General features: G+C 52.8%; 1 long non-coding RNA gene across 2 annotated transcripts; it reads right to left on the bottom strand.

The window, feature by feature from the left end:
- Positions 1-517: 517 nt before the first annotated feature.
- LOC119922856 lies at positions 518-1,535 on the bottom strand. 2 transcript variants are annotated; one of them, XR_005448730.1, is made up of 3 exons: positions 1,450-1,535; positions 1,002-1,051; positions 518-659 (listed from the first exon to the last, which is right to left on the bottom strand). It is a non-coding gene; the product is annotated as an uncharacterized LOC119922856 (long non-coding RNA). The 2 variants fall into 2 exon arrangements; XR_005448729.1 differs by having other exon boundaries at positions 518-664.
- Between the last annotated feature and the right edge of the window lie 12,079 nt (positions 1,536-13,614).

Consider the following 13,614-nt stretch of genomic DNA (forward strand, 5'->3'; position numbering starts at 1 on the left):
TCAGCATCACTCTAAACACTAGGCTCTTCCCCGCTCCTCCCCCCAACCCCTCAGCCCACCCTCCCAACTCCCTCAGAGGCAGTCACTGTCAAGCACAGAGGGGTTCCACCGCTAGAGGTGCTGAGGATTTGCAGAGTGACCCTGTGGACAGGACTGTGGGTTCAGGCAGGAATGACCCATCTATAGAATTAAAGGTCCTGGGTCTCCTCAGTCCCAAAGTCAAGTCAAACCGAGTCAGTTCCCTATGCAGAGCCTTAGCCCCAGTTGGTACAACCAGCCCCAGTACTGGCAGTGACAGACCCTTCTGCACACCTTATCCTCCTCCTGCATTAACCCCTAGTCATCCACACATGGCCCCATCACTTTCCCTTAGAGATGGGACCACCTCTATATGTTGCCAACTTGTACTTCCCAAGCGCTTAGTACAGTGCTCTGCACACAATCAGCGCTCAATACATACGATTGAGTGAATGAATGAGTGAATGGAAGCTCAGCTCCTGATTCTTCCTCTCCATGGGGATCAGCTGTTCTGGGTCCTCACTGAAGGGGCAACAGTCCTCATGGCCAGGAAGGGTGCTGAGAAGCTTCTGGAAGGAGAAATGAGCTAGTCCTTCTCTTCTGCTCATCAAGACTCCTTCGACATCCACCTCCGGACGGCACTCACCTGGGATTAGGAAAAGCCCGCAAACGCCAGCCAGCTCCTTATGCCTCACTTGGACCACATCCACCCTCAACCCATCCCAGATATCCTCCCATCTGGCACTCCCACGCCCCACCTACCCAATCAATGTACCAGGGGCCTTCCACCTCTTTAAAATGCCTACTGAGGTTGTTTTTTCTTCAACTGGCCTTCTCTAAAGTTCTCATCTTCCTAGCCCCTCCCCAAACATTTTATTTTCCCTTCCAGCTCACCAGTGCACTTAATCCCACCCCCTAAGCACTGAAGCATTCACCCCCACATCAATTAAGTACCTATTGTTTTACCCAGAATCTTCCCTTACCTGTATTGCATCATCTGGATCCGATCCCCCTCATTACACCGATACTGGACCTGTAAGATTCAAAGAGAACTAGGTCAGCATGCACAAGACAGGCCTATCTGAAGGTTTAAGGGAAAGCAACACCATAATGAGAACAGAGAAGTGGGGACAGGTGTGTTGAGGTGGTGAGGCAAGGCTGCAAGAAACATGTCTGCTTAATCTGTTCTACTAGGCTCTCACAAGCAGTTAGTACAATACTCCTCCCAAAGGAAGATCTCAAATGCTGTTGATTGATTGCTGTAGCAAAGTGTCCCTTAGAACTTCCCCTGCCAGGGAGAGAAGTGGTAGAACAAAGAGGCAGTTTAAGTGCCCAGGAAGCCATCTAAGATGGAGCAGTAGCCCTTATGCCCACTAACCACCCTTACTACCCAACGCAGGAATGAGTAAGGTCAGGGTAGAATAAAGATACCTTCTCAGCACAACCCTACAGGCAAAATCTTGGGGAAATTACGTGGCCTTAAAGAACTCCCAGCTATCAAACCAGTAAGCAGATTCAAGGATCCCAAATCATCAAAACCGCCTTCCAAAAATCCCCTTATTCTCCCCAGCTCACCAAACTCAGCCCTTACAACGATTCAAAGACAACCAGCCTTGAAGTGAGTGGGGCCCCTGTAGGCTTATATATGGCAGGGAGATTGTGGGGGCAGGGCGTGCATGCGTCAGTCACTAATTCCCTTCTAGACTGTGAGCCCACTGTTGGGTAGGGACTGTCTCTATATGTTGCCAGCTTGTACTTCCCAAGCGCTTAGTACAGTGCTCTGCACACAGTAAGTGATCAATAAATACGACTGATTGATTAATTCCCCTGATTGGAAACAGGTGGGGTAGAGATCAGTTGTCCCTGAAGGAAGGTCCAGCTGCATCATTGGATGAGGGTATGGTTGCCAGAAAGATAGAGTAGGGCAGGTAGGCCTTTCCAGATTGAGCATCCCCTTCTCCTCTGCTCCTCCTCCCCTCTCCATCGCCCCTACTCCCTCCCTCTGCTCTACCCACTGCCCCACCCCACAGCTCTTGTGTATATTTGTACATATTTATTAGTCTATTTATTTTGTTAATGATGTGTATCTGTCTATAATTCTATTGATTCTGATGCTAGGGATGCCTGTCTACTTGATTTGTTTTGTTGTCTGTCTCCCCCTTCTAAATTGTGAGTCCACTGTCTGGTAGGGATTGTCTCTATCTGTTGCCAAATTGTCCTTTCCAAGTGCTTAGTACAGTGCTCTGCACACAGTAAGTGCCCAATAAATACAATCGAATGAATAGGATAGGATGAAAGGGTCTGTCCAGAGAAACACTAATTCCAAACGCCTCTCCAGTCAGTCTCATCTCCGGCCCGACCCCCACCCCCTTTTTCTGTCCCGTCTCAGTTCCCTCCTCAAGCCCCCACATCCGGGCCGCTAACACCGGACCCAAGGAACGGCCAGGAAAGCCTGGCCCTTCCAATTAGACAGCCCACCACTCTCCCCACCTTCAGAGCCCTCTTAAAATCACTTCTCCGCAGCCTGGATTAGCGGAGAGAACACGGGTTTGGGAGTCAGAGGACGTGGGTTTTAATCCCAGCTCCTCCACTTGTCTGCTGTGTGACCTTGGGGAAGCCACTTAACTTCTCTGTGCCTCAGTTACCTCATCGATAAAGTGGGGATTGAGAATAAGATTGTGAGCCCCATATGGGACAACCCTAGTACCTTGTATCTACCCCAGTGCTTAGAACAGTGGTTGATGCAGAATAAGCGCTTAACAAATGCCAGAATTATTATCATTATTATTATCTCCTCTAAAAGGTCTTCCACAACTAAGTTCTCATTTCCCCTATTTGTTCACCCTTCTGTGTGGCCTGTGCACTTGGATGCTATCCCTCTAAGCACTTCTGTCTGTCTTCCCTTGTAGACTGCAAGCTTAAGGACTGGGATTATGTCTATCAACTCTACTGCAGTGTACTTTCCCAAGCACTCAGTACAGTGCTCTGCACAGAGTAAACGCTCAATAGATACGATTGACCGATAACCGTTAGATGGCGGCTCAGGCTACGGAAGGCCAGCGAGCGACCCCCGTATCGTGAGGACGGGCTCCGGTGGCTCGGTCTAGGGTGTGGCAGGGGGTTAGCAAAGGAAACCCCAGACCTATAGCCTAGAGCCAGCCTTCCTGCTCCTGCCTGCATCCCCTCCTTTCTGGCCTCGAATTGGGGGAGTGTCATCATCACACACCCGTGACGATGAAATGTTTTTCCGTGGTAAAACAATGTTTTTCCGTCTAAAACACAGACCCGGTTCTGGGAGTCAGAAGATCATGGACTCTAATCCCAGCTCTGCCACTTGTCTTCTGTGTGACCTTGGGCAAGTCACTTCACTTCTCTGTGCCTCAGTTCCCTCATCCACAAAATGGTGACAAAGACTGTGGGCCCCAAAAGGGACAGGGACCGTGTCCAATGTGATTAGCTAGTTTCTGCCCAAGCAATTAGTACAGGGCCTGGCACAGAGCGAGCACAAAAAATTCCCATGAGTCACGGTGCCCGACAGCGTGCCGGAATCCCGGACAGGTGGGCCGAACACAGGTCGACACGGTTCTCATCTGCCCCTCGATGGTTTCGGAGTCTATACGTGGCAAGGCCTAGTGGACAGAGACCGTGCCTACTAGTCAGAAGGACCCGTATTCTAACCCCAGTTCCGCTGTCAGCTGGGTGTCCTTGGGCAGGTCGCTTCACTTCTCTGTGCCTCAGTGGCCTCGTTTGTAAAATGGGGAATAAGACTGTGAGCCCTATGGGGAAAAGGGACTCCGAACAACCCGATTACCTTGTATCAACCACAGCACTTAGAACAGTGCCTCGCACATAGGAGGTGCTCAACAAATGCCATTCAAAACACAAAGTCAAGAAAAAGTCTTTCACCAGTTCCTCTTCTCCCTCCAGCCAGGGGAAAGGCCTCCACCCAGGACGTGAGGAGATCCACTACCACCAATAGGTATTTCAGCCTACCCACAGGGGGCACCTCGGTGAAGTCCACTTGGATGCTCTGGAATGGTCGAATTCCTGGAGGCCGACCTCCCACAGGGAGGCGTCGCTGGGTGTTCTTATTTGTCCTTCGACAAATAATGCAGCCATCGACTGTCTGCCGGGCGAGTGTATAAATACCAGGACAGATGTACTTTACCAGTACTGCATCGCACAGGTTCTGGACATCCCAATGGCTACCTTGGTGCAGGTGCTGTAATACCTGTCTTGTTGTGGCTTCATTAAGGACCTTCCTTCCATCTGGGAGAACCCATATCCCCTGCTCATCCTTCTGGGCTCCCAAATCTTGGGGCCCCTTTGCCTCTTTCTCCGTTAGGGATACAGGCTTCAAATTAGAAGGAAACGTAGGAATCAGGACCAATATAGGGTCGGTCATTCTCTGCCCGAGTTCTCCAGCCCTTTTTGCCTCCTCGTCAGCCAGACGGTTCCCTCTAGCCTCGAAAGAGCTTCCCTTTTGGTGGCCATTTACATGTACTACAGCCAGGGCTTTGGGTAGATGTAAATCCTTCAATACCTGTTATAATAGAGTGGTGTGGGCTGACTCTTTTTCCTGGCTATTGATCATGCCTCTTTCCTCCCAAATTTTTCCTAATACATGTATGACTCCCCAGGCATACTTGGAGTCTGTATAGATATTCGCTTCTCTGCCTTTCAGGAGTTTCAGGGCCCAATTTAGTGCATATAATTCGCAGGTCTGAGCTGACCAAGGATTGGGAAGTTCACCCAGGTCTACCACAGCCGTTTTGTCTCCATCGATAATTGCATAGCCATTCCTCCGTTTCCCTTCCACCACTCGGGAAGAGCCATCTATAAACAAATTGGCACTGTCAGGGATGGGAGACTCCTGTAGATCCTCTCGGGTTCTTGTCTGAAAATCAATCAGTTCCATGCAACTATGTCCCCCTTCCTTAAGCTCCACATCAGGTCCTCCCACCAGGAACGTGGCTGGGTTCTGATTAGTGTCATGGGAGAGTATCAGGTCATCTCTTTCGAGTAGAATGGCCTCGTATTTGAGGATCCTTGAATCTATCAACCATCTCCCAGCCCTCTGATTTAGAATAGATCTGACTTGATGAGGAACACTGACAACCAGGCTGCCCCCAAATGTCAGTTTCCGGCTCTCTTCTACCATGATGGCCGTGGCGGCCACAGCCTGCACACAGGTAGGCCACCCCTGAGCCACTGGATCTAAGATCTGGGAAAGAAAAGCCACCGGCCTCCACTGCCTCCCCCATTGTTGGGCTAACACTCCCAGAGCCACCCCTCCGTCCACACTAATGAATAAATGAAAAGGTTTCTCCAGCGAGGGTAACGCCAGCACCGGGAGTGACCTCAGGGTGTCTTTCAACACATTAAAACTGCTCCTACCCTCCTCATCCCACAGGATGATATCCGGTTCTTCCTCTAACCAGTGTTGGTATAACGGTTTTGTCAGGGTTGCATAGGAATCAATCCACAACCTACCACCAGCCCACCAGCCCCAGGAATTTCCGCAATTCTCTTTTAGTCTTGGGGAGCTGAATCTGGAGTATTCCGGAAATTCGGGCTGGATCCAGTTTCTTGCTACCTTCGCTAATGAGGTGGCCTAAATATTTCACCTCTTTTTCCACAAATTGCATCTTTTTCTGGGAGACCCTCAGTCCCCGGTCCCCCAAGAAATTTAGAAGCTTGACAGAAGTTTTGCTGACATCCTCCCTCTTTGGTCCGGCTATCAGTGTCATTAATATATTGTGGAACCAGAATCTGAGGGCTGAAGGCCCTGCATTCCTTCAAGTGAGATGGAGTACTGTTTTACTCTGACCAGAGTCCCCGGTTCCCGGAGCTTAATTTTCAAGGGGGGCGATATTCAATTTTCCCCGATTTTGAGATCCCGCCCAGACCCTTGGATCAATTCGATTCTTATCTTCCTCTCGTAATAATAATACCCTTTGGGGAACAATCTGGGACCCCATCGGGACGAGCCGGATAGACATCCGGATGATCAAATCCCTTCCCAACAAGTTTACCCCGGCTTCGGGTGTGATCAGGAATTTTCCCCAGAAGTTTGACCTTAGGTATTCTAGTTCTAAGGTCTTTGTAACAGGGACAGGGAAGTTCTCCCCCTTTACCCCCGAGATCATAATGGTTTCCCTCCCGATACTGGCCCCGATCGGCAGTTTGGTTAGAGACGATCGGGTAGCGCCCGTGTCTATCAAAAAGGTATAATCTTGTTTTTCTCTGCCCACCCTCAAATTTATCAATCAATCAATCAATCAATCAATCAATCGTATTTATTGAGCGCTTACTATGTGAAGAGCACTGTACTAAGCGCTTGGGAAGTACAAATTGGCATCACATAGAGACAGTCCCTACCCAACAGTGGGCTCACAGTCTAAAAGGGGGAGACAGAGAACAGAACCAAACATACCAACAAAATAAAATAAGTAGGATAGAAATGTACAAGTAAAATAAATAAATAAATAGATAAATAGAGTAATAAATATGTACAACCATATATACATATATACAGGTGCTGTGGGGAAAGGAAGGAGGTAAGACGGGGGGGATGGAGAGGGGGACGAGGGGGAGAGGAAAGAAGGGGCTCAGTCTGGGAAGGCCTCCTGGAGGAGGTGAGCTCTCAGCAGGGCCTTGAAGGGAGGAAGAGAGCTAGCTTGGCGGATTGGCAGAGGGAGGGCATTCCAGGCCCGGGGGATGACGTGGGCCGGGGGTCGATGGCGGGACAGGCGAGAGCGAGGTACAGTGAGGAGATTAGTGGTGGAGGAGCGGAGGGTGCGGGCTGGGCAGTAGAAGGAGAGAAGGGAGGTGAGGTAGGAGGGGGCGAGGTGATGGAGAGCCTTGAAGCCCAGGGTGAGGAGTTTCTGCTTGATGCGCAGATTGATCGGTAGCCATTGGAGGTTTTTGAGGAGGGGAGTAATATGTCCAGAGCGTTTCTGGACAAAGATAATCCGGGCAGCAGCATGAAGTATGGATTGAAGTGGAGAGAGACACGAGGATGGGAGATCAGAGAGAAGGCTAGTGCAGTAGTCCAGACGGGATAGGATGAGAGCTTGAATTAGCAGGGTAGCGGTTTGGATGGAGAGGAAAGGGCGGATCTTGGCAATGTTGCGGAGCTGAGACCGGCAGGTTTTGGTGACGGCTTGGATGTGAGGGGTGAATGAGAGAGCGGAGTCGAGGATGACACCAAGGTTGCGGGCTTGTCAGACGGGAAGGATGGTAGTGCCGTCAACAGAGATGGGAAAGTCAGGGAGAGGACAAGGTTTGGGAGGGAAGACAAGGAGCTCAGTCTTCGACATGTTGAGCTTTAGGTGGCGGGCGGACATCCAGATGGAGATGTCCTGAAGGCAGGAGGAGATGCGAGCCTGGAGGGAGGGGGAGAGAGCAGGGGCAGAGATGTAGATCTGGGTGTCATCAGCGTAGAGACGATAGTTGAAGCCGTGGGAGCGAATGAGGTCACCAAGGGAGTGAGTGTAGATTGAGAACAGAAGGGGACCAAGCACTGAACCTTGGGGAACCCCCACAGTAAGAGGATGGGAGGGGGAGGAGGAGCCTGCAAAAGAGACTGAGAAGGAACGACCGGAGAGATAAGAGGAGAACCAGGAGAGGACGGAGTCTGTGAAGCCAAGGTCAGATAACGTGTTGAGGAGAAGGGGGTGGTCCACAGTGTCAAAGGCAGCTGAGAGGTCGAGGAGGATTAGGACAGAGTATGAGGCGTTGGATTTGGCAAGCAGGAGGTCATTGGTGACCTTTGAGAGCGCAGTTTCCGTGGAATGAAGGGGACGGAAGCCAGACTGGAGGGGGTCGAGGAGAGAGTTGTTGTTGAGGAATTCTAGGCAGCGCGTGTAGACAACTCGTTCAAGGAGTTTGGAAAGGAATGGTAGGAGGGATATGGGACGATAACTAGAAGGTGAGGTGGGGTCAAGAGAGGGTTTTTTTAGGATGGGAGAGACATGGACATGTTTGAAGGCAGAGGGGAAGGAACCAGTGGAGAGTGAGCGGTTGAAGATGGAAGTTAAGGAGGGGAGAAGGGATGGAGCGAGAGATTTCATAAGATGAGAGGGAATGGGGTCAGAAGCATAGGTGGCCGGAGTAGCACTTGAGAGGAGGGAGGAGAGTTCCTCTGAGGATACCGCTGGGAAGGATGGGAGAGTAGCAGAGAGTGTTGAGAGCCGGGGGGTTGGAGAAAGGGGGGAAGAGACTTTGGGGAGGTCGGACCTGATGGATTTAATTTTGTTAATGAAGTAGGAGGCCAGATCGTTGGGGGTGAGGGAAGGAGCAGGGGGAGGAACCGGGGGCCTGAGAAGGGAGTTGAATGTACGGAAGAGCTGGCGGGGGTGATGGGCATGGGTGTCAATAAGGGAGGAGAAATAGTTTTGTCTGGCAGAAGAGAGGGCTGAGTTAAGGCAGGAAAGGATAAACTTGAAGTGAACGAGGTTGGCATGGTGTTTAGACTTTCGCCAGCAGCGTTCAGCAGCTCGAGCATAAGAGCGAAGGAGGCGGACAGTGGCAGTGATCCAGGGCTGTGGGTTAGTGGTGCGAGAGCGGCGAAGGGAAAGGGGAGCGAGCGAGTCTAGCTGAGTAGAAAGGGTAGAGTTGAGAGCAGTAATCTGATCATCAAGACTGGGTAGAGAGGAGAGGGCGGCGAGGTGGGGTGTGAGGCGCTCCGAAAGATGGGTGGGGTCCAGAGAGCGGAGATCTCTGTGAGGGAGTAATACGGATTTACAGGGGAAAGGAGTGTGAGTGAGGAGGCAGGTGAGAAGATTATGATCAGAGAGAGGGATCACAGAGTTGGTGAGGGTGGACACAGTGCAGCGGTAGGAGATGATGAGGTCGAGGGTATGACCAAGTTGGTGAGTGGGTGAGGTGTGGTGGAGGAAGAGGTTGGCAGCGTCAAGGAGAGATAGAAGGCGGGTGGCAGAGGAGTCGTTAGGGATATCCATGTGGATATTGAAGTCTCCGAGGATCAGAGTGGGCATGGAGAAGGAGAGAAGGAATGTGAGGAAGGGGTCAAAGTCGTTAAAGAAGTTGGAAGTGGGGCCCGGAGGGCGGTAGATGACGGCTACAAGAATCTGGAGGGGGTGGTAGAGGCGAATAATGTGGGCTTCAAAGGAAGGGAAGGAAAGGGAAGGGGGAGGAGGGATAGTGCAAAAGCGACATTGGGGGGCGAGAAGGAAACCGACACCTCCTCCTTTTCCGGTGAGTCTGGGGGAGTGGGAGAAGAAGAGGCCTGCACTGCAGAGAGCAGCAGAAGAGACCGTGTCGTCCGGCGACAGCCATGTTTCAGTTAGGGTGAGGAGGAGTAGAGAACTGGAAAGGAAAAGGTCCAGGATGAAAGGGATCTTACTTAAAACGGAGCGGGGGTTCCAGAGGCCACACTTGGCATCAGCTGTCGAGGGTGGGGAGGGAGGGGGAAGGGTGCGAGGGGTGGGTAGGGTTTGGATTGCGATGAGTTGGCGGGGGCCTGGGCGGGGAGAGTGGGAAGGGGGGTGGCGATGGGAAAGGAGAACTGGGATGGGGTGGGGACGGGGAGAAGGGGAGGAGGGGGGCTGGGAGGGAGAAGCGGAGGACCTGCGCTGGTACAGAGGAATCCTTGGTAGGGGTTGAGGGGGAGCGGTCTTGGTGGGTGAGAGGGAGGGAAACAGCTGGGTGGGAGAGGGGAAGGGGAAGGTGAGGAATGGGAATGGCAGTTGGGAGCAAGGGAACTGAAAGTTCATAGTGAGGTCAGCAGGGCGAGTGACAGTACCGCGGGGGGTTAACAATTGAGATGCAGAAGCAATAAAACAGTAGCAATGATAAAAGTAGGCGATGGCATCACAGGGTGTAGTTGAGCAATCAATATGCTATGGCAATAATAGAATTGGCAGACAATGATGCCACAGAGAGCAGATACAAACTATTAAGAGCTGGAGTAGGGTGGGCCAGTTAAGGGGGGTCAGGGAGCAGAGATACCTGGGGAGGGGAGCGAACAGTCAACTAGCATGGGAGGGCTGAGGAGGTGTGAATGAGGCTGTCGTTAATGTAACATGTAACATGGTGCTAACATGGTGCTAACAAGGTGCTAACAAGGGCTTATTACCTGGGGGCGGGGGAGAGTCAGTCAGGACCGGACCGGGAAGGTGGGGGGGGATGAGGGGCACTTTACGGAAGGCCTACGAAGTGGGGGGGTGGAAGCAGGGGGGGCGTCCGTGGGGGCGCTGAGATGGCGGGAGGGTGGGCGGGCGGGCCTCTCGGGAACGGAGTCCCGGGCGTCAATGGCGGCGCTCTGAGGAGAGGAGCCTTCCGGGAGCGGCAAGGCCGCGCGGTGTGAGGGGGGGCGGGCGGGCGGGCCTCTCGGGAACGGAGTCCCGGGCGTCTATGGCGGCGCGCTCTGAGGAGAGGAACCTTCCGGGAGCAGCAAGGCCGCGCGGTGTGATGGCGGGCGGGCCTTTCGGGAATGGAGTCCCGGGCGTCTCGCGGTGTGATGGCGGGCGGGCGGGCGGGCCTCTCGGGAACGGAGTCCCGGGCGTCTATGGCGGCGCTCTGAGGATAGGATCCTTCCGGGAGCAGCAAGGCCTCGCGGTGTGATGGCGAGCCTCTCGGGAACGGAGTCCCGGGCGTCTATGGCGGCGCTCTGAGGAGAGGATCCTTCCGGGAGCAGCAAGGCCTCGCGGTGTGATGGCGGGCGGGCCTCTCGGGAACGGAGTCCCGGGCGTCTCGCGGTGTGATGGCGGGCGGGCCTCTCGGGAACGGAGTCCCGGGCGTCTATGGCGGCGCTCTGAGGATAGGATCCTTCCGGGAGCAGCAAGGCCTCGCGGTGTGATGGCGGGCGGGCCTCTCGGGAACGGAGTCCCGGGCGTCTATGGCGGCGCTCTGAGGAGAGGATCCTTCCGGGAGCAGCAAGGCCTCGCGGTGTGATGGCGGGCGGGCCTCTCGGGAACGGAGTCCCGGGCGTCTCGCGGTGTGATGGCGGGCGGGCCTCTCGGGAACGGAGTCCCGGGCATCTATGGCGGCGCTCTGAGGAGAGGATCCTTCCGGGAGCAGCAAGGCCTCGCGGTGTGATGGCGGGCGGGCCTCTCGGGAACGGAGTCCCGGGCGTCTATGGCGGCGCTCTGAGGAGAGGATCCTTCCGGGAGCAGCAAGGCCTCGCGGTGTGATGGCGGGCGGGCCTCTCGGGAACGGAGTCCCGGGCGTCTATGGCGGCGCTCTGAGGAGAGGATCCTTCCGGGAGCAGCAAGGCCTCGCGGTGTGATGGCGGGCGGGCCTCTCGGGAACGGAGTCCCGGGCGTCTCGCGGTGTGATGGCGGGCGGGCCTCTCGGGAACGGAGTCCCGGGCGTCTATGGCGGCGCTCTGAGGAGAGGATCCTTCCGGGAGCAGCAAAGCCTCGCGGTGTGATGGCGGGCGGGCCTCTCGGGAAGGACTCAGGGTGGACTTGCTCTATGAACCTCTGACCTTCTTAACCTTTCTCCTTCACAAAGGAATTACTAAAATTCTCTCCTGTCCCTTCTTTCTTCACACACACTTACTCTAAGCTTCATACACATACAATTTCCTTCAGAGGCAATCTCTCCACCCCTCATTCCCCACTTATGGGACACCTGCTTCTCAGGGTGTAGATGCCTGAGCAGACAATTTCCTTCAACTGCAATTGTTTCACCTTCTCTTTTCTTTTTTTCCCTTTTCCTTCATGTACATAAAACTCTTTTCTTTTTCCCGCTGAGGACACTCTCTTTTCATAGGTCCCTGCTGGCCACAGGCATAACAAATCATAATCAACTTTGCCGTTGTCTGCACGATTTGTATCATAATCTTTCTTTGCTTTTCCTGTTGTTTTAGAGTCTACAACATCATTTTGGCATGCCAGTTTTTCTCTTTCTTCGCCCCTCTATCTTTCTTCTCATCTATTTCCTTCACCACAAATTTAATTTCCTCCGCCACAACTTTACCCACCGACAGCCACCAGACTGCGGCATTCACACTTTCCCCATCATTCCGGGGTTCCCTCATAATTACATAGATGTTCAATTCTTGGCAAACCCAGTCCTCGGAGGATCCGTACTTTGGCCAGAAGACGTTTCCTCCAAGGTGGGCGCCAGCCCAAGTTAGGCAGTAATATTTAATTATTTAATAATAATTTTTATAATTAATTTCTTCTCTTTTCTCTTATACTTTGGAAGTTCATCGGACTGCCTTCCGGAATATCCAGGAGGGACTTCTCACCACTCGGTTTTGACTGAGATTTTCCCATTTTCCCACCTTTGTTTCCTCGAGTCAAACAGACACTCCCATGACTTTCTAATATCTAGAGAACGTTAACCGTGCACAGATCACGGTACCAAGCACTTACAAAAACACGTACAACGATAAACAGATAAACAGTGACCTCCCCCGTCCACAACAGGTTTACGACTTAGACTGGGGGCGGGGGGGACAAATATCAATAGAATGCATTCTATAATTTTTCCATATTTTGGAGGTTCATCCCAATACTCGAATCTGGGTACCTTTAATGGGGCCTATGCCACTCGACTCTCTGGGAAGCTGGGGCTCTTATCTCTCCTGTGCTCTTGCCTGGAGCCGTCGCTCAAACAGACTCAATCAGGACCGCCCCGGGTGGAGAAGGCTCTTTTCTCTCCTGTGCTCTTGGCCGGAGTCCAACTCCGGAGCCTCAACAGGACCGCCTCTCCACCCTGCCCGGTCACCCAGATCCCATCTGGGCCTGTGCACAGACTTACGTGACCAATCATTCCCACGAGTAACCGTCGTCGTGCCCCCGTTGGCTGTTTCTGATCCCGGCTCTGGTCTCTCCTCGGGTCTTTTCTCATCAGGGGAGAGCTCTTCCCAGGCCAGACCGAGGGCCACTGAAAATTTCAGCGGGACGTCCTGCCAGTCAGCCCAGGCCAAGGAAGGCTTTCCCCGTTCGGATAGGATCCCGGACGAGCCCCCAAACTGTGTGGGATAGCGGCTCCCTCTACCCACCAAATCAGAGTCCAGGTCAGGATCAGAAAGAGTCTTTATTCTTTCTCATGAGAAAAGGCACTACCCCCGTCGCTCAAACAGCATCAGCCGGGGAGTGCGCTTGTTGATTGTACGAAGCTGATTTTTATAGCCCTAACGCATCCTCTTCCTCCCACCGACTATCCCCTTTCTCCATTGTCTGGATACTTAGGGCGTACAATTTAATCGCGGCAGCTAGCACCCAACACGCGCTCACATACAAGGCTGACAGTGGCCTTGCGGTTTAACCTGCATCCTGTTTTTTTGGTTAGCTGCGTCCTGTTTTTTTGTAAACAGGTCCTGCAATATGGCTGTTTTATTTTCCCTTTATCTCCTTCCGGTTTGTCGTATCTGGTGTAACCCGGCCTGGCCCGGGGAGATAGCTTCTGCCTTCCCTCCTGGGGTCTCATGAGGAAACTTCGCTGGGTTCCATCCCTCACAATACTAACAAAATAAAATAAATAGAATAAATAGAATATGTATGTTACAAATTCTCATTATTCTCTGTTCTCACTGCCTTGTGCAGGTTGTTATCTGCCCTGTGGCCTTGCATAGATACTTGTTACTGGCTTTGAAGACATCTGTTGCTGAGCCTT

This window comes from Tachyglossus aculeatus, unplaced genomic scaffold (assembly GCF_015852505.1).
Source record: "Tachyglossus aculeatus isolate mTacAcu1 unplaced genomic scaffold, mTacAcu1.pri scaffold_129_arrow_ctg1, whole genome shotgun sequence".
NCBI lineage: Eukaryota > Metazoa > Chordata > Mammalia > Monotremata > Tachyglossidae > Tachyglossus > Tachyglossus aculeatus.